The sequence below is a fragment of the Varroa jacobsoni genome, unplaced genomic scaffold (genome assembly GCF_002532875.2).
Source record: "Varroa jacobsoni isolate VJ856 unplaced genomic scaffold, vjacob_1.0 scaffold_1430, whole genome shotgun sequence".
NCBI lineage: Eukaryota > Metazoa > Arthropoda > Arachnida > Mesostigmata > Varroidae > Varroa > Varroa jacobsoni.
The window spans coordinates 359095-380658 of NW_019214332.1; the positions used below are offsets into that span (position 1 = coordinate 359095).

The window sequence follows — 21564 nt, forward strand, 5'->3', positions numbered from 1 at the left end:
CACATTGTTTAATAGTGGTATTTATTGCGGTCGCAATATGGCAATTTTAAGTAATGTGTAGTTACATCCAGCTGATGTCCTATGCGTCAATGATGTCGATAGTCCTAGGACATTCCCGTAACGGTGTAACGGTGGTAAATATATTTAGACAAACTCATTACCATAAACAATACGAGCTGCTGGCTAAAGTATGAAGGTAACAGCAGAAACTAGGCCACGCTGCTTGGCAGACATCCGCTTTGCTATGTGACTTGAGATAGTTTGTTTGAAACGGTCATCTGAGTTACGCCGATTCTGCCATAGTGCATGAGAGTCAATGCCTAAAAGGAAGCACTGCGGATCGATGCAGGCTACGTTAGTACTATAGAGGCCGTGTGAGAGGCAAACGTGTGAACGAGCGGCAACTTCCTCGCACTCGTAATAGACCTACGAACGTTGTTTCCAAAACGTGGAGTCTATCAAGTTCTGTTACGGCGACGGAAAGCAATTTGCGTGGAAAGTAATTTGGGAAATTCATTATAGCAATAGCCCGACGTAATTCTCTAGAAAGAGACGATCCGTTTTACGTGAAGATGCAATTTCGAAATAGTGCGAAAACTATTGTATTCAACATGTACACAGCATTCATATTTCCTGAAGTCCTGTGTAGAGAGAGAAGCACCGAAGTAATGTAAAGCATAGACATCATGACTATATAGCACAGAAGTATTTTATGGAAACTCAATAATGAATCGGTTTTTTAGACGGTTCTTCAGATCGAGTATGAACTAAAAGCTAACTTAACAAGAACTTGGCGAAGCGAAATACACGACCGCATTTGCTACTGTTATTATTACTGTATAGCACGCCAAATTATCTGAGCACATGGGAAAAGCTTAAACGTTCTGGGAGGCTGAAAGCGTTCCTCGCTATTTTATGTGACTGTTAGATTTCCTTCACTAAACTCAACCTCGATCAGAAAAGATAAACTTACCTTGACTTGAGAAGCAGGAACTTCCCGCACTGGCCTTAACAGATAAGGTATATCTTTTTCGAGGCGCAGAAAAGCAGCGTAGACATGCGATGCTACAGATTATCACATCGATCTTTGCTTTAATCTAGTAATTTTTGTGTCAATGTAAGCTCGTCGGACAAAAAAAGACGAAAAAGTCAAACCCAATTGCAGTGTTATGATTATAACTATTAATATATCTGGTCCTATCGGTTAACAAACATCTCTAGTCCCCCTAAACAATTATGCCTCTAATAGACGCCGTGTCCCCTATACGCACGAAAGAACTCTTTAATGCATTCACTGTTTCATTTATCGACTCTATTAGACGTTACACGCAATTTACTTCAGAAGTAGTTCGGTGTCTTTTAATGAACGCTTCAATAGTCTCGACGGAACCTTTGAGCCTGCGCGTCTTTCATGGATCGCGACGTTCGTCTAGCACAGTGTGATACATGTAAAAATCGATGAACGGGCATGATACAGTTAGTTTTCATACTGGATATTTCCTCTAAGGCTGTTATAGTATAGCTGCACTGTCTTTTTCCAGTAGCTAGTGCCAAATAGCTTGAGCATCCGTTTTAGTATGTCTTGTCAATTTACCCGCACCCCCTAAAGCGCCCATACAGGATGAGCGAGGGTTCAGCATGGCGCCAAGTTACTGAGCACTAAAAGTTTAGGGTCAAGAGCAATTTGAGATCTCGAGGAGATTCAAAGGAGGATGTCCCTTGCACTTTCCATGGACAAACGAGCACCTGGTGGGCTCTCATGTGATCACCATCGCTATTATCACTATGATTATTGGTTATGCCTATAAGATATAGCTAACATACTAGAAGTACGATAATAATAACCAGATCGAAAATGTTTACCGTTGGGTTTCAATTATTTAGACATGCATCGCTCGATGTTCAATTAGCTAAGATTCGGTACCCGCTAGGTATAATGCTATTTCACGTACGACCTATGATACTGAACGATGAACTAATGTATGTACGCTTTTTTTATTGGAAGCCTGCTATAATAGCGTACATCATATATGAGTAAATAGAATTACGTGGTTGAATAACTTATTATCCACGAAGACCTTTCTTCTAGTACCATCTTTTTCTTGAGTTGGTGTCCAAATATCGCAACCATTGGGGGAAGCATGCCTCGCGCAAAGAAATTAACGAGAGAAATGATTCTTACAAAAATTAGATGGCAAAAAGATAATAGCCAGACGATAAGAGATCCCGCACTGATTTTAGAGAAAAGCATGATCGGGGCATCTAATCCGGACGAAGTCATTCTAGTAACTGACTCAATGATAGTATCAATCGCCAGTGTTTTACTTGTCAATTTATAGAATTCTAAATTAACCCTCTGGCCATAATGAGGTTACTGTGTCTTTCTTTAAGGCACTTGGTTGCGATATCATAGTTTTGACTCGAGGAGAGGATTTATTCGTAATAGAGAGGTAAGAAAAGCACCAGCCGAGAATTAGGGACAGATTTTGATTCACTAGTACAGAAATGGCATCTCATACACTTAAACAGAGGACAGGGCACTTTTTTACCGTAGGGGCTAAAATCTCTTATGATGGTTATTTTAGAGCTTCAAACGCTTTAGTTCATTATTGCTTTCATTAAGGCAAAATGACGTTCGGCCTTGGCTCTAGGTAGGCCAACTCTTACAAATTCCTTATATAAAGGAGCTATCGACGGTCTGTTACTCCACCACTGGCAGGCTTCCATATATCTTCAAATACGCACGTTAAGCTTTCATCGAGGTGCGTCATCTGAAGGCCGTTAACTGTCAGTTCCATACGTTGGAGTTCCGTGTCTCGTGTTTAAACGCAGCAAGCAGAGTAGTCTCGACAAGGAAGCTTGGTATTACCTCACTGTTTTCAGGTAGGCAGATTGATCGTCCGGAGGCAAACTTTGTTCTCCAGTAGACTCATTTTTCGTCAAATCGAACGCCTCTTTAAAGAAGTAACAAGGGGTTGCAATGGGGTCATTAACATGTACGATTGAGATACAACAGGTATACTAGATAATTCGACTCCAGTTCTGTGGCATTCAGGGTGATCTCAGCCTTGCTATATCAGACATTCTACTAATTCCGCATAGGTTCCGCAAAAAAATGTTCGTTCGTTATCGATAGAAAAAAGCTGACTCATCCGCGATAAATAAATGTGGCTTTTGCATCATATAAAACAACGTGGCTTCTTTGATGCATAGACTAGTTCTTAGGTGGACGTCCAGTCCAAGGTTTTGCGCTTCAAAATGAAATGATGTTATGTTATGATCAAAGACACGTAGGATCGTGTGAATCTATTGTGCTATATACTTTTCTACCTATATAAAGAAACTTCACAATAAGTATATCCAGCTCATGTCTATAAAAGTGCATACAGCAACCCAGTGAAGTCTATAATAGTAACATTTATCTTATATCGAATAACATTTATCTTTATGTTTAATTGGATTGTTTGACTTACTTTATGGGCCCACGAGGCACTGTTCTATTATAGGCTATTAGTTAATAGCCGAGCGCCCGTAAGTCCACCAGAGGGAAACCTTAAAAGACAGAAATTAACATGGTATTGGTCGCTAACGTGAGATATTTTTACCTCGTAACAACTGTTCGTCCTAGACAGATGAACTGGAAACCTACGAGCAGAACCAGCAAAGGTTTTTTCTTTTAATATAAAAATATTTTGCTGTTTCTCTCAGTATATAATTTCTGCCGAATTATCAAACTATTTTCACTCTAGTCACAGATCTTTGGACAATTTTCTACATACCAGTATCAACAGCTTGATTGAAAGAGAATCATCTGCCAGTCATCTGTCGTATACCTAAACGATTGTTTTTAACGCAAGCTCAATTCATTTGTAGAAAAGTTATTGACTAGCGTCCTTTAGCTAGTTTTAGCGTATTTGCTTACACTATAGTCAGTTATGGTTAACACTGTTTTGTGCCTATTTCACCTTGTCAAAACGTATATTAACCCTATAAACGATAGATTTTTTAAAATTTATATATTATAGACTTTTGTTAATAATCATCATTATTAATTACGACGTTATTATTTTTCTGAAGGTACTTATGCGCGATATTGTGCATCTATAAAGGTGCACTATTCATTTTAAGCCACTGGTTTGTAATGTAAACTTTGCAGAAACACCAACTTTGAACTACCTTCGTTCACTATCGGACCATCTACAATACTAGCATAAAAGAAAAGAACTCTTCTGGAAATCTCTTGCTCCGTCTGATCGATTCTTATCGGAGAGCTGATCCTTGATAAGAGCCGCGTTGAACTGTGAATGTATGAAAATCAGATGATCTAAAGTGTCGGTACGTTTTTGGACGAAGAATTTTTTTGTATTAACTGGAACACACGGTTGTGTTACTTTTGGGGATTAAGGCATTAGACATATTTGCGCAGGAGAATATATCCCAGTGGGGTTTGCTTAAAAAAACCATACGGCGAACAATGTCGGCAAAACGATGGCATGCAGCAGCTGGATAGTTCCCGAAAAATACCCACATAAGGGCGTATAATTATATTGCACTGTAGGCATATAATATCATACTCAACAGAATCTGGATCGTTGTCAATTTCCCTAAAATCCAGGGGATCTGCCATCAGCAGTTGTACCGCTAGCGACGTCGAACTTGAATCATTTGTCCCATTACTGAGACGTATCTGCATTAACGTGTTCATAATAGTCTGATGCATACAACTGAGTCAACCAATTGAGTTTAATGTAATCACGTTCGTCTCTCTCTCACTGAAGATTTTCCTGTCTAAACGGGACTCATCTAAAACCCTTATTATAGGCTACTGAGGTTTTATTATGCATACAGCTGCACCGTAGATGCTGTACTATGGTTATAAAGCATAGAAAATTCTACAGGTCAAAATTGAAAAAATATTTTTTAGCGTATACCAAAAAAGTAGTCGCTGATTGTAGCAGGATCAAAAGAAAGTCGTCGGAAATAATAAATTCCTCCGAATTTCAAAGTAGTTTTATTATGCGTTTTGGGTTATAATATATATGGTCAATATGACGGTTTTCTAGATAGCTTCATGTTCTTCATTTGCTCTTCATTATAATTTGCTTAACCGCAAGCTCGGCTGTTACCGTTGGTATGACACAGTTTTACTATGTTTTGTCAAACATTTGCCTCTACCATCAAAATATGTTTCCGTTCTTTTCTTGTACCATTTTCCCCTTCAGCGTAAAAAGTTGTATTTGAAAAATTCTTCTACTTCGTGACGCGATTATCCAAGCGTCGTTCTCATGCCGTTCTTCGTCAACATTAAGAAACAAGAGTTTCGTGAGCCATATTCAGCAGATCGGCGTGAGAAGAGTTTTCTCGCTCGAAGAAATCTACGGTTATTGTTCCTGCATTTGTCAATACCTTCCAAGCGAGCCTCTTTTACGCGAATATGTTGGAGACTCTTCCCTAACTCGAAAGCAATTTGAAAGCTCTACTGCGCATTGAACGCGGATGCCTTTCGACGTGCCTGTCCTGACATTTCTGTAACATTGAAACACCATCTGAACGGAAAGGCGGCGGCCCGTCTTGCGGTCGTCGACGCGAGTCGTAAGCACCTCATCATAACCACTTCTAAGGAAGAACCCAACCGCATAACAACCACAATCTACAATGAGCGCGTTGTTGTCTACAGAACCATTCAGCGTTACTTTGGTCGGTAGGTTGTTTTGATGGACGCGGAATCTCTGACGAAGGTCTGCTCTTGGGTATAAACCAACAAGACAGCGTCAGAGATGACGCGCTAGACGACTAAGTCAAAGTTTAAGCCAGTCACTCAGGCAGAAAATCAACTTGACTACATTGCTCGGACCCAATCGAGGGTATCGAAATCGGTTCGGAAGCCTGGAAGGTGTGTGGGAGGGCTATTGCGGGTAACGCGGGGTTGCTAGTCACAAAGGGGGTGACGCAAGGCGAAAGAATTTGGCAACGATGTGGCATAACGTACGTGTTGAGAATGAAGGGTGGGCAACTGCAGCTCGTATACGACGCCTACCTAGGGATGCTGTCGGAAGCTCTGCCGCTAGTTTGAACTGTACTGGAGGGTAGCGTAGAACTCCACTTGACGTGGGATGTGCGACTTTCCATCATTCCCTAAATTGCCGGATTCCACCAGAGCTTGAAGAACAAGACACAGGAGTACGAGATGGCTGAGGAGGAACATGAGATATAGAAATGTGTACTAGGTATAGGGTTAGACGGAATAGGTTAGCTGCACCTTTCCCACTAGCCTTTGAAAGGTTTGAGGCCTTCGGCACGCTTAACGGGCTCACTTGCTGAGGTAGCGGCAGCGGTGCTTATGCAATACAGCCATCTTGTCAAGTGGATCCGTTCCTTTCGTAGGCTGAGTCCATTGAAGAAGTTTTTCCCATCTTAGTTCTTCGGCTATGGGCGACGTCCTTGCCTGCCGCCGGTCCCCACACGGGACGACGAGAATTACCGTCTTCTTACCAACGTCACTTCAATAGATGAGAGCTTTGTATGGTATGAGTAGATGGAGCGACGGAAAAGAAAGTAGCGGCTCTGCAAGAGGCCGACCAGAGACCGCCAAATCGGTGCGGGTCCGCTGCCGCCGCATTTTGCACAAATGGGAAAATTAGATCAGGGGTAATGGTTGGAAGGCTGAAGTAATGAAGAAAGAGGTAAGTGAGTCTTTGGAATACACATACTTAGCGAATACGGTAGAAAATAAATTGGTTCGCTCGAAATAGAAAAAAATGAATGCTTTTTGTCCCTTTTTGTCAAGTGTCTATATCAATGGTCTGTTTGTAGTCTGCACCTGTCTCAACGACAACAAAGTTGGAGAGTATGAGTACGAATGAAGAGACCGCCGTCTTTACGTATTTTAGCTGCCAAATGTATATATAAGATCAAATGAAAACTTCTGGAGCGTGAGGTTTTCATAGTGAGGTTGGACGCCACAGAACGAATGATGTCAGTAAACGTCATGGACATTAAGTTGTCCAATGCTATCTTTGTCTTAAGTTTATAAGTCAAGGATTGATAAGTATCCATCGTTTTATTAACTTTACATAAGTATATCTGTAGAGGTCAATACTTTCTGAGAGCTGCATTTAAGACGTGAGTCGTTATTGTTCCGGTGCTAAATTCGATCACGATTATTTGCTATAAGGACGAAATAGAACTATGTACTAGCTATGATGATGGCATAGTATCGACGCTATCATTAGCGTTAATAAATGGATAATCTTTGGCCAGGTACGCTATAAGACCTGACAAGCCGCACAAAAAAGATTTTAGAGAGGAACACTAACCGGTAGGATCTATTTCAAAGAAATCTGTATTTTTTTTTCCTTTAACAGTTTAGAAAATACGTAGCTCGATAAAAATAGATCGATCCTACTGAATCATCAGCCAGCTATCGTAATATCATATACATAAACTATTCTTTCATGCACTGAATCTAAAATATAGTTAGAGACAAATAATAAATATATAAAATTACTTCGGTTCGGGTCTCATAGTTTGTGACGTATTTTCGCCGAGTTTCAGGTTCATGTGCTGGATATGAGTAAAGAATGTACTTTTATTAGTTTTTGGCGACCTTTATTTATGTGCACTTTTTCTAAATATTTTCTAAATATATCTATTTCCAGCGGGGACAACTGTGTTAGCGTGTTTTCATTGAGTACTTTGCCTTCTTCCTGCTCAAGTCAGGTAAACCGTACAGTTCGTATTACATCTGTTCGAGAAGCGGCACCTCCTCTACAATTGCTCCTGCTATCCCTTAGTTTTCCCTTATGTGTAACCCAGAACTATCGCTTCCAGTAGCGCGCATCCTTCTGCCATCCAAGAAGGCGGGGCAAAGTTGATCACATTTCTTTATTGCTGCAAACGTTCCTTGGAAAGGATCAACTCGACCCGCTTATTCCCTTCTGTGTCTTTGCAAAAGCTTTTCTTGGGATCTCGCTCGTCCCATTTTTTTCTTCCTACATAGAAATAGGTGAAGGAACAATGGAGAGCGAATAGTACAGCACGAAACGAACGACCCAAAGATGCTCGAAAACGTAAAGAAAATGTACGACCAAAAACGTGCCTCCCTGCCTCCCTCGAGACATAGCACGGGACCTGGCGGCCTTCGTGGTTCTGTCGCCGACTCTCCACCCACTCTGTAGTAACCAGAAAGGCTTTCCGGCTTCGTATTTTTTCCTAGGTGCGCCTGCGATCGGCGTGATCTTCGGCGCGAACGATATCCGTTTCACCGAAGAATGTGAGTTAGTTCGCGCGAAAGGAAATAAGGAGGGATACGGGACCTACCAATTTGGCTTTTTTAGTACCCTGCTTATTTTTCAGACTAGATATTGCGAAAGGCGCAGCACTGAATGGATGGTGACACGAGTTTTCTTCTGGGGTGCCGTTAATGTACGCACATGCACTAACAATAGCTAGAGGCGATGAAAGAGACGGAGCGAAGCAAACGGATACGATTTCAAAAATACGAAATTCTTATAACATACAAAGAGCTTCGCTACATATAATCCGTAACTATTTCGAAAATTCTGGGTTAGCGCGCATAACACACAAACACATTCAGCTCTAAATATACTTACCATTGATATATTACCGCAATTACCAAGCTGTTCTCATAGAGCTATGCATGCAGTACCAAATCCGCAGCATCATTTATCTATCGTTATACTTTTTATCTGTTATACGTATAGTGCTTTTTATACACGTACGTATTATTCACCGAACAAGCGGTGTAAGTAAAGAATTTCATTAGACAATTATCCCAGAACTCAAAACCATTTACGACAAACAGGGTCGACGTCGCGCGAAAATCTATGTCCCTCATGGAATTACTAGAGCACGACCCCTTCTATATGTAATGCATTAATCATCACCCAGACGGATTCCTGTTGTTTTGTATACCTTGTCAGAGTAGGTAAATGTCTTTCATAAAACCTTGACGTCTGCATACTGGCTTTATGTGTGTAACTTTTTCAGTGCTAACCTCTTCATCAATATCTACCTTTGAAATACATTGGAAAGAGCTCTGGTACTCGTAGTCCTAACGAATCGGCACTACGTGATGCTATTCAAATCTTGCAAGCCGCTGACATCGAAGCACTGCACGGACAAATTCGAATAAATATTCTTACCTTTCATGATCTTGAGTTGTAGTCCTTTTCTTCACGTCTCTGTGCGTCTATGTGTGAACTAGCTATGAACGGTGATGAAATGCAAAATTCATATTAGGACAAGGGGAACATAGTGTATAATCCCTGGTAGTCAACGCACGTTGAGCCTAATTTCGAACAACTATTAAGGAGAACAAGATAGTGTTCAAGCGCTCATTCTTAGGCACGTGCCTAAACTACAGTAGAAAAGCTTACAGCAGATATTGCTGTTGACTTGCCCGCCACCAGGCGGTACAATACTCTGTTTTCTAGATTACAATGGTAATCTAGTTAAAACTATGGATAATGAACGTTAACAGAATTGCCGCAGCTTCGAGCTGCGTGAAATTATTTTCATATGATGAACCTCAAAGATTCCAGGAATAGAACGAGGTCATACTACGAGACAAAACTATCAATGGTGTTTCCCAAGTTATTTGCAGCCTGAATACCCGTATTCTACTTCGTTATGCTGAGTTTGATGTGATTACGCTTTCTATTTCTACCATTACAAACGACAACAAAACAGTAGAAACAAATACCCGATCCAGGTAGAATAGGTAAATAGAGCATAGTAAGCGTTGAATTAAGTTATCGAATTAGCCCGGTCCAATTTCAGCCTAAGTATGGAGCCATCCAAGCCTATCCTTTTAGGATTGACAGGGGCACGCACATACGCACGTATCGCGTATGCAATGAGTTTATTGAGACCGAGTTTACGCTAACCAGATTTCAGGGCATTAAGTCAGTGCCTACAATAGGTTGACCGCGATAATCTTGGAACGTAGGGACTGATGGAGCTTCCTGATCGACAGTCTTAAAATTAGTGGCAGCAGCCGATAACAGTTAAACAATTAAATCCATCAACGATGTAAATCTGTTTGAGCACTTTGGCCTGTCGATGTAGTAGGCGCTCGTTTAGACAGCCATAATCAAATGTAAATCAAATGCAAAAGTAAAAAGATATGGTACTAGCTATTGTCGGTGAGAGCAGGTTAAGGCAGTTTGTCTTCTGGCGTGCAAGTCTCACGGTACCGTGATGAATACTTCAATGACATTTCTTCATGTTACTCCAAAGGAAATAAAAGAAAGCTCGTGTTAATATACACTTCTATCTTACCGGCTTCATCCGAAGTAACAGTGCCCGGCACAAATGCACACTCTACTCTACCCCTAAACAATATGGAGTATTGTTCCAGAAGGCTTTCTTTTGATTCGTACTATATCAAAACAATGGCTATTCGGTATCTACTGTAACACCTAACGGCGATTCGAAGTGTGAAGCTCAAAAAAATATAAGCCCGCCGGCAGACATCAAGGCATGTTGGATTCACTATAGTGTAGCATGTGTTCCTTGGGCGCCACTGTGTTTTTAGAAAGCTTTACGGCTTTTATACAGAGTACGTTTTCTCGGCATGGATACGAGGCGGCGTCTTAGTGGCAATGGAAGTTAGTATACGAAACAACATTTCGTCAACTTCACTACGGAAAAAATAGGGTTTCAACACTTCTTAGCATGGTGCTTCGATATACTACAAAAAAAGATAGCTACTATACTCCAGCTGGTGTCTACTGTCATGTCGAAAGATTTATACATCCGTTTCTATAGGTTAAGCCTCTGATTCCAAAAAACAAAAATCCGGAGGGTTGAAGCTACAAGCTCGCATAAACTCAATTGTAATTTAGCATTTGAATCGATGTTTTCAAATGTAATGCTTCTAACAATAAGATCTGTGTCCATGAAAAACTAATCATTTAAACATAACAGATATCATAAACAAGTTACCAACAAGTATAGTTACATTATGATTGACCTCTAGGAAACAGGTAAAGTTACAAAAACCGCTTCTTCGCGTAATAGCAACTTTTATATTCTCTATTTATTTCTAAGTTGCTCTTACACCGCTCTATAAATATTATGTCCAGCAACAAGTATACCGTATTTATTATTCTATAGAAGCATGCGCGTATACATCGCATTAACAACCCATGTGTTCCTCCTTAATAGCAGACTGCAGTTTCTTTCTCGATTGACGTTCGTTGCAGATTTAATCTCGCACTAAAATCATTACGCTTTAGCAGTGTAAACCCTCGCAGGTTCCCACCAAACATAACCCTTTGCCGCCATTTAACCTTAGCCGAATGTCATGGAAAACCTTTCATAGGACAGGAGTCTACTAAGTCGCTTGCTCATGCCTATTGTTCGGTCCTATCCAAGCCAACCACCTACGACCCGTGGTGACCACTGACGACTGGCTGGTTATCGAATATCTGTTTTGCGAAGGGAGGGAACCGCTCAAAGCTGTTATTACTTATATAGGAACCCTTCAGCGGGCAGGACAAAGCTAGCCTTCGTCTGCTGTATTGGTCCCGTGAGTGTCGGACGAGCGACAGGCCACTCCAATGCCAGTCTGCAACAGCAAGGTTCGGAAGTGCCACCGAGTGTTTTTACCGATTGAGATGATCAGGTTTGTATATATTTGGTACTCTACAGGATGGAGACTCTTGTGTGATTCTCTTACCCTCAAGACTATATCACAAACGAGATTCAAGCTGAGAGCCATTGGTAATATGAAAATGCTATTACTCGTATTTCGATAATGTTCGAAAGAGTGGAGCCCTTATTGTAATGAGTATTAAGGTGTTACGTGGAATCGCCCTATATGCTCTTTATATATATAGAACATCAGTCTACAAATTTTACTGTTGTAATTTAAGAGTGACATCAAAGCATCCAACAAGTCCAATGCTAGATGTCCGCGACGTCACTTGTTTTGGTTGGAGAAACAAACTATTTCGTGATGACGTTTCCCATTAATAGAATATAATAGACTTTTAAACAGAGACTAGCACAAGGAAACCAACCCATTGATGGTTAGTCATCAAGTAAAAGTGCCATTGATGCCCGCTCATAAAGGAAGAATTTTGGTACAGAATTGTACCGTAGCCAAATTTTACTATCGTCGTATCACACAGACAGCCCATCCAGCTAGCTGGATGGCCTGTCTGTACAAGTTACAGAAATAGGCGTCCCTTCACAATCTTTTTATGGACTGGAAACATTAGATGGCCTTCGGCTCCTAACTTCCTAAAAACAGTCGTTCAAAACCGATTACAAAATTTCTCTCATGACCACAAAGCTAAAGAGTACTATTTCACGCACAGATAATCCGCTTATAACTTATAATAGGATGCTTCTACTTATAATAATATAATTGTGAAGTTGGAAATATTTGAATATCTTAGTAATACAGGTGAGACCACAAGAATGGTTCTCCTTGTTAATATATCCGTGATAGCTGCCAGTTTTCCAGGCCAAGTAAAGAAAATTAATGAATAAGGCATGCAATATAGTGAAAGCTGTTGCAAGTATTTTTTACAGGATTATGCCTAATCGCATCTACTGACATCGAGCGGTCAGTCCATAAATGACTTGGTGTAAGCCCATGCAGACTTACATATGCTGTAACCTACGCAGATAAATCTATCATAATCATAATTCTAGTGTTGTCGAAATATGTAAGCTTTTTCAATTTTTGGTTCTATGAATAAAACTTTCCGGTCCAAACTACTAACTAGGTAAAAGTTCCCTGTATAAATAAGACTATTCAGCAACTAAACCGAAATTATTAAGCAATAATATCTGAGCTGCTCGTTACTCCATCCGGCCTTATCCTGGAAAACTTAATTGCGCGTTTAAGTAGGATAACGGGGAAGGTTCTTATCGTCGAAATGTGAAGGGATAGAAGGTTAATTAATAATAATATAAATAATTTTATGCAGGTCCTCTTATGAAACTGGCATCGAATATCTTCGCTTGGATCTTTCCTCTTGTCTATGAGCCCTTTCAAAGGTAGCAATCGTAGATTAAAACAGGCCTAGGAGATTCGGGGAAACCGTGCGAATGCTTGCAAAAATCCGAATATTAGAAATCTCAGGAAGGTCACTGAAACCAGCTACTTACTTATCTGCAGAGATGCCCTGGCTTCATTGCAACTAGTCACCGTCGCAAGCACTGACAGACAACGCGCGGTGCTACGACGCTCAATATTCTAGTGGCGCGGCTTAGGTTACGGGGCATCTTATTGGTCTTGGGCCGTAACCTTCTTATTTACCTTCTTTCTGAGCTAGCAGGGACTTTGCCTTGGTATTTTTTATATGGGCAAGTCAAGATTGGAGCCATGCTAGCGGGCCCGGCAAATCGCGCTGTCGCTTCCCTCTAGTCGCTGCCATTAGGAATACGCATTACACGTTTTTATCTGCGTGTAAAAAGTGGACAATACAGCGGTAGAAATGGCAGAGATGGTAGCAATGCTTTGGCAACCGTGACCGGAACGAGGCAAAATAGCAGGAATAAGGCAAATAGTAACGGCAACCACCTCCTTTTGTATTTTTGGGAGTAAATAGGACCAAGACAAGCTGAGAGACAGGACAGGATAACCAGCAAACAAAAATAACAGAGAAAGGGTACCAGAAGAAAAGGACTAAGGGAAAAAATAGGAAAACGCTGCAGGCCAGGTGGAGCTCGCCCGCCAGCTCAATGAAGCTAGAGTCATGAGACGGCACGACGCCGCGAGGTTGCTAAGAGTTCTGCTGACCGAATCCTGTTCGACACCGACGCAGATCGTCACGAAAAAAAAAAGCGGGGAGTGTGAGTAAGAAGAGAAAGAAACTGTCAGAAAGAAAGAGTGCCAGCAATGCACAAACATGGGAATAACGAGGAACTGTCAGCGAGGGTTAGAATAGTGGGTGTTGAGAACAACAGCGGGAGGTCTCCGTAGTGATTTTGGTCTTCCCCCACTTGCTGCTACAAGGTACTCGTTCAGTCACCGTGCAAACTAGCCGTAGATTGTGGAGCTATGATACTAACTGCACTACGAAGATTGCTTTCCTATAGCGGCAGGGCAGTTCTAGCAGTTTCGCTACCTTGACCTTTTATACATAAAGCTGGAGGGCAAGCAAACCCCGAGAAGAGCAACCGATAAGGGAGAGTAAACAGCAAATCGTTGCTTTGTGCGGTGCTGTCCTTGCAAGGTCTCACGATGTTCGGCTTCATATCACTCTATTCTGTTTCCATCAGTCCCAACTTGAGTTGTCAAGTTGGCGAACAGGCGTACGGCGCGTGAACAACTCCACAGAGAAATAGAAACGAGAGTGTAAAAGGACAGAACGCTTCCACTGCGATTACCTCTGTCCGTCAGAACATCAGGGGTCCGAAAAAGAGTATCTCCAAAAACGCGAGATTGAGTTGCCCTTCCGACCCACCAAACCTTTCTTACACTTTTCCCGAAGACCTGCGATACTCGGTAAAATCCGTCGAGCAAGTCGACTCTAACATCCCTGCTGCTCCCGCTTTCTGTTTCTCTTCGAATCACGTGCGGCGTGTTCGTTGTTACAAACGCCCAACGTAGCTTTTTGACAGTAGCTGACATAGATGGCTAAAATTATTCTCTCCTGTCGACTTTTTCGATTCCAATCTTTTTGTTCTTCTGATACTTAATCCGAACGTTCTATTAGAGAGTGATCTCGGAGCAGTCGCCACCAGCGATGCCGTTGGGGTTGGGAACGCTTAACAGAACAGTGTTGTTAGTAATACCAATAGATGAGGGCGCTTTCTAAGCAGCGAGTTCAGTAGCGAATATATCTTTGCATAATAGCGTAAGCACTGGGGGCATAGAAGTTTCAGATTTTCTTTTCCAAGGCTAGTGCCTCACCGACTCGAACTGTAAGTAAGCGTCCCTTAGCAGATTGCGGTACTTACGCGAATAGCAAGCAGATGTACTGAAAAGGCGTCGTTGATACAAATAGAGAAATGTGGTGGAGAAGAAAGTTAATGCTCCCTTTCAACGGTGCGATAGTGGTGTAACGATTACAGCTTTGAAAGCGGGAAAAGCAAGAAAAACGTAGGGAAAAGACGTACCGAAAAGTGTGAATTTGAGCTAATATGCATGTAACAAAACGTTTGAGCATTTAAGAATTGCTTTTTTACCTAAGTGTATAGTATATCTTCGTTAAGGTTGGCCCAGTCGTTTAATACGGTTAGGGAAATTACGGGAACAAAAAAACGGCAAAGGATATTGAGACGTTAGTACTTCTTAATAGAGGGCTGAGTAAGCACCTTGTGGTCTCTCTCTCTCTCTCTCTCTCTCTCTCTCTCTCTCTCTCTCTCTCTCTCTTTTCGCTTTCTCTCTCTCTCTCCCTATATATATATATATATATACACCTTAAAAACAATCTGTGTACGGTAGAAAAGAACTATGATCGATGGTTTAAAAAGAGCGTTAATTTAGTAGATTAAGAGATGGCGTGTAAAGTCATATGGGTACGTCATGATATGGCTTACTTTTCAACAAGGAAGAACAAACATGAACTTATAATCATTTAATATGACAATTTATGGTAAGTTTTTTTTCATACAATTTTGTCAGTAATGGCTCGAGATTGCAATAAGCTTAAGAAAGGTCGTAACAGCTTATACAGTAGTAAGTGAATACAGCGAAGCTACTCTTTTTGCGTTTACTAATCGGATCTGCCAACGATCATTGTAAGGTCGCAGACGCTTTTTAAATTCGGTGTTTGGCTTTCGTAGAAAACGCAAATTAATTTTCTCGATGATGAGTTGTGTTTTTGGAAAGGTAATCGACTTTTACCTGAAAGTCGAGCTCGTTCGCCTTGTCGATCAAGACTTTTTATAGCATTATAGTTAATGAAATACACTTAAAGTCTATGTCTCTATTGCAAACAGATGAAGGCTCTAAAACATAAACTGTGAGAAACTTTCGATTTTCTAGCAAAAATAACGTAACTGCCAAGAAGAAGGACGTTCGATTTTAACGAAACGCGCGAAAAAAGATCAGCTGTAGTAGGAACAATTGCGATGTACCACTAACGAACGCGTCGTAAACTTCTTCTATGAAATAAGAAACAAATCGATTCACTTGTAAACTTTAGTGCCAATGGTGTTCATTAATATAATTTAGGTTAAGCACTTATTTGTTTTCGGCAGCAGCAAACTTTCATGTTCCATCAATACGTCTTGGAGGCAGCCATAACGCCGCCAAGCTCAGTGGGTCTGCCCCCCTTGAAATCAGTGTCGCGCATATGGTTAGTCATTCTTTCTTAACCCGCTCGTACGTCGGATAACACCAAACAGACAAGGAAAGCCATTCTTTCATTGCAGTTAGATTAGAGCTACTTCGCCTTTTGCTATTCTTCCGGGTCTTTCTTCACATACATTTTTCATCTGCGGGAGCCTGTTCTGTGACAGACAGTTTTACGTTAGCGGGTCATGGACTAATTGGTCCATGGTTACCGTGGTATTATCTTACGATATGTCTGACAAGATCGACTCGTCGCGAGGACCGAGCGACGTCCTAGGACACAGCAATGACGGTAATGCTGATGGACCAACCTTAAGTCCTTACGGATCCAACAGAGAAGAGCTGAACGCAACTAACACCGGTCAATAAAGAACGGGACCAACATAGAGGTGCTGATAATTACGGAAAAATAGATGGGCTTTGCGACACCGGCAAAGATACATAAGCCTTCATGCCATCTAGTAAAACTGACATTCTGGACACCCTGGAAAGGCAAAATAATCAAGCGTAAGGAGGAGTAGACGCAGACGGGTTTCTTGTTATGTTATCTAATCACAAATATTTAGACTTGATCGTTCGATGACAGATTTTTCTTGAGTCAACCTTAGTCCGTGCCTGTTCAACTTGATTAAGAAGAAGCTTTACAAGTAAAAAGATTTTTGTAGGGTCATCTAAAGCTTATCGTCTGATACCGGTGTGTATGTTTCACTTCTATAAATATTTGCAAAGAGGCCAAAAAAGCCGACCCAATGTGATCAACTCTAGTGCTCTCAGGGTCATGGCCATCAAAGGCCAAGCTTATCTAAAAAGTTGTTACGTTCTCCCTTCCTTCGAAACTATTATAGTAAATTTATAATAATTTATAAATGCACGATTACACCACTTTGATTGTCGAACGATCATTCCAATTTCCACAACACCTCAACACTTCATATCGGATATAATATAATCTAGGTAAACCCTTTCATTTAGGAGTTGCTGGGGATTATTATACGGTACGATCGTGCCTGTTCTCATGGAAATAATGCACATGTGAAAATCTGCTAACATCATCCTCTAAAGGCTGTCACAGATTAGAAGCTATCCAACTACCTTTCTATCTCTATTCCAAATATATACACGTATATAAATATAAAGAGTATATCATATATATCGTTTTTCTCGTCACATCATTTTAGGAGATCGCAAAGGGATCTGATATGATCACCGTCTCAAAAGCGGCACAGCAGAGGTTGCACTGGCTCGTGCTGATTGATGACGACGTGCGGTTGATGTCGTGGAAGAAACTGGGAAGCTGCGGTACATTGGTTTCTGCTGGAGTGCCGTAATGGGTGGTGAACAACCATGAACGAAAAGAAAACCAAACTTGAGAAAGGGACGGAAAAGACAGTCAAGGATGACTCAGGACTATGATATGGATAGGCGAGGTGAGTAGTAAGTGTAGCGATAATCCTCGATCCTGGCCGAGATACTACCCGATAGGGTATGAGGAAGAATTCATCGCTGCTGCTACTGTCACCATATAGCCCTATGTGAAGAAACGAAAGGATCTTATGGACCGCGTCTTCTATAGGCCGCGAGAAACTAATACCACTAATCTAATGACACTCTCTCATTATATTTGCCTAAGAAAGACGTCGTCCCGTAAGCATCGGATGGAAAGTTCAAGAGAAAAGCCGAGAGGAGGAGGTTGAACTTTGAAGATGAAGAATAAATTGCGTATAATAATCTTATTCCAAACATTATCAACGACTAGTGGACAGTTGTCACAGGACTTGCAATACAGATATTATGCGTTTGCGCTATTATAATATTATACACTGATGAGTTGAAAGCTATATATATATATATATATACATAAATTGTGCAAAAAAGACCACTGTTCGAGGGTGTTTACACAATATTCGAACATTTTATTAAGGTGAGTTCACTGTCCGACATTCAAACAGGTTATCACGGATGGTTTTATTTGGGTTAACTGTTGCTAGTTAATATTATTACGTTGTGTCAAAAAGTTTGTTATTTTGATAATATATCAATTTTGTACAGTACACGTAAGGTATGTAGCATGTATGAGAAAAAAGTATCAGTAGCTAATCACATGCTTTTGTAAACATACATATGATTTGTTGTTAGCCACAGCTGCAAAAATAGGCCCACTGGTATAGAACATCAAGTTCGTGCAAGAGTCAACAGAGTGTATTAGGTATCGAAAATCAATATTTTAACAAGGGTCCTTCAGTACCAAAATTGATTGCCTTTATTGATGTGACAAATAAAGTATGGGTCAGACTACAATGTTGAGATTGGAAGGCTTGCAGTAACAGTTATGGTTATCAATTCGCAGCGGAAGTGGTTTCGACAAAACAGATGCTAATAAACTTACTACAAATTGCGCATACTATATAATTGAAATGACCCTAAGCATCTCAACGCCTAGCACGGATCTGGTTAGTTTGACTGTAATTTCCTGCTTTGAAACTTAAAGTTTTCTAACGATTAGTTTGATTACAGGTAGCTAAGGATTCGTCTTTTCTATGTGTTGTTTTTTACAATCACTCCAATGGGGTTTACTATTTTGAGCCTTCACCTGACTTGAATATCTTTAATGCCAGGTTAAGAGATCCGTTATCTGCTCCGATCAGGTTTTTGTTACCTAATGAAGGCACCTTCAGTTAGTCATGCACAGACCAAATTGTGATATCGGTGCCTGCTTATGGTCTCAATGTAAATAAGGGTCACATGGATTTGCAGACTTTCCGCAAGAAGGTCCTAGAAGGATAGACAGAACATGACTGTTTTCATTATAAAATGAACTTATTATCTCATAATAGCTAAAATGTTCCAAAATCTGAAGACTTTCTATGGCCGAACTCCATCTGTATACTATTACCTTCAATAATGCATTATAAATACGTCTACGTGAAGGAAAACAAATCAGGGAAAATATAGATTCGTCTATGCTCAGTCATTATCGATGTGGAACCGTGCTAACCAATGACCAATTGGATCATTTGAAATATGCGTCGTTTGATGGTTACACAACGATGTTTTTTTCTTTACATAGCATCTGCGCATACACATGTACTAGCACTTCGTCAGCCATGTTTGAATGGTTTATTACATAAGGCTTCCATCCGGTCCTTTGTACGCACACGCCCCACGCATGAAGGAAGAGATTTAGTATTTTAACTATTATTCAGGCTATGTACAAATTGAAATTATACTCTCTATTAGGCAATTTCAATTATAAATCTTCCGAGTTCTACGCTTGATTTTACTACCTTGAAGCACTGCTTTGAATGGCTGGTCCCTATTATCATAAAACGAAACGTGTTTATGCCCGGCTTCAAGCCTAGACGGGCTACTAAATAGAGATGTGCATACAATACGTATCCGAAACCGCGGCCATTTGATATCAGTTATTATTGCTATATGCATAATTTGAAAAATGTATATGTGCAGCGCATGCCGAGCTGCACATGTCAATCCACAGTGCGATATTATTTCCGCATGAAACCTAGAGGGAGGGTCGCACTTCAGGCTCTATTCAGGTTTAAAAGACTTTGCTACGGGGCGTTTGCCCTTTTGCTTATTGCCATTGTCGTCGTAATGTTATCGGACTAGCTGGTATTGCCTTTGGTGCATCTGGCTGCTGGTGCTGTCATTATCGTTGTGGGAGCATTATCGCTTTTCGATAGACGTCCGTTACGTGTTTTCCTGTCCATTGCCTTCAAGGCAAGCGCAAATAGGAAGCCATATGTGCAATGATGTCCGCAGTGTGTAGGCCAAGGTTGTACCCACAACGGCTATCGGCCGTTGCTTCACCTGCAGCTCTTCGACAAAGTTCTGCGCGCAAGCAGATCTGAACAATACCAGATATTACTAGAAAAGGCCAGCACGTAAAAATATGGCGATGGAAACACGTTTCACAGGGTGGAAAATTATTTTTCAAATTAAGCTTACGTGCAAGGCGATTTCACCCCATCGATTGATTCAAACTCAGGTAACAGCTAGTCAATCTATAAACTGTTCAACAGCAAAGCAAAACGGAAGTTCTGCACTGCTGCGGCATGCAAAAAACAGACAAGACACAGATCTTAGTGTTGCTATTGCTGCATCCATCCATTCGAGTCGGTCGGACGCCCTAAGGCGATGCGGGGATCTCGATTTCTAAGTTTGTGGTTAAGTATAATCACAAAAATGACTATATCAGACTAAAAGCAACGAAACATTGCCACTAATTGTTTAACAAATTGGTTACTAATTATGACATAACGGGTTGACTAAATAATTACGTTGTCAATCCCATGTGAACGTTAAGAGGTCGAGCGCTGTTTACAGATAACATGAGACTAGATAAAATTGTTATCATAGCTGTCTTTAACGTATTGTATGTACCAACTATAAGAAGCAGAAATTGCAGAGTGAGCGAGAAAGCGGGAGCCATATCTGGGTGACTATTGCATATCATCGAAATGAAGTTTAGATAGAATTAAGTTTACCTTTCTTACCGCCACGTTCGAGACGTCCAGCGAAGCTGAAACTGACATTGTGGACTATACAACTGTATTAAATGTGCATTGGTCTTGACGCGTAATCGGAACGAACTATGAACACGTGGCCAGAATTAGTCAATCATTGATTTAATTTTTAACGATCGCTCACATAGGCAACGAGGCTACCTAAAAAGCACCTAAATGAGGACGAAATGTTGACTCGGTGGGATGATTGCTAGACTGTTAGCACACCTAGTTAGTTACTGAGCAAAAGGCTTATCAAGTTTACTCTAGAATTTGCCTAAGTAGATCATGAAGTTTAGGTTCAAAAACGGTTCCTAAGCAGACACGATAGATTCAAGCAGGCTTGCATAATCTACCTCTATGAACAAGAGAAGGGTAAGCGAAGTCGAGAATCGTTTTACACTGTTGCGTTATAAGTACCCGATCCTAATCATCTTAATCAACTGTCCCATTTTTGTAGTAGCGGTACTGGGAAGAGGGATAGTAAGGGCAGTTTTTCTATTTACGTTTTTTTACGTTAAGATATTTTATAAACGTTTAACAGGTACGGCTAAGTATGTTGGTCTTCATACGTCTTCATGCGTTTTTACTTCATGTATATTTAATACCCCTATAACCATATACAACGGCATCAATTTTTCGTACCGACTGGATTTCTGTTTCACATCCATCCTGCTCGAACGCCGATACTAAAGCGATTAAATGATATTTGTTATGGTCTAACAACAGCCGCAATGGGTCCAGCTGGTGCCAATCATT

General features: G+C 40.8%; 2 long non-coding RNA genes across 3 annotated transcripts; one reads left to right on the forward strand and one right to left on the reverse strand.

Annotated features, from left to right (window-relative positions):
- Positions 1-817: 817 nt before the first annotated feature.
- Positions 818-14593, reverse strand: LOC111270031 (uncharacterized). 2 transcript variants are annotated; one of them, XR_015314794.1, is made up of 4 exons: positions 13147-14593; positions 3474-3552; positions 2746-2954; positions 818-1429 (listed from the first exon to the last, which is right to left on the reverse strand). It is a non-coding gene; the product is annotated as an uncharacterized LOC111270031 (long non-coding RNA). The 2 variants fall into 2 exon arrangements; XR_002686092.2 differs by lacking the exon at positions 818-1429 and having other exon boundaries at positions 1977-2954.
- On the forward strand, positions 11206-18683 carry LOC111270030 (uncharacterized). The gene is made up of 2 exons (XR_002686091.2): positions 11206-11650; positions 17461-18683. It is a non-coding gene; the product is annotated as an uncharacterized LOC111270030 (long non-coding RNA).
- The last annotated feature ends 2881 nt before the right edge of the window (positions 18684-21564 follow it).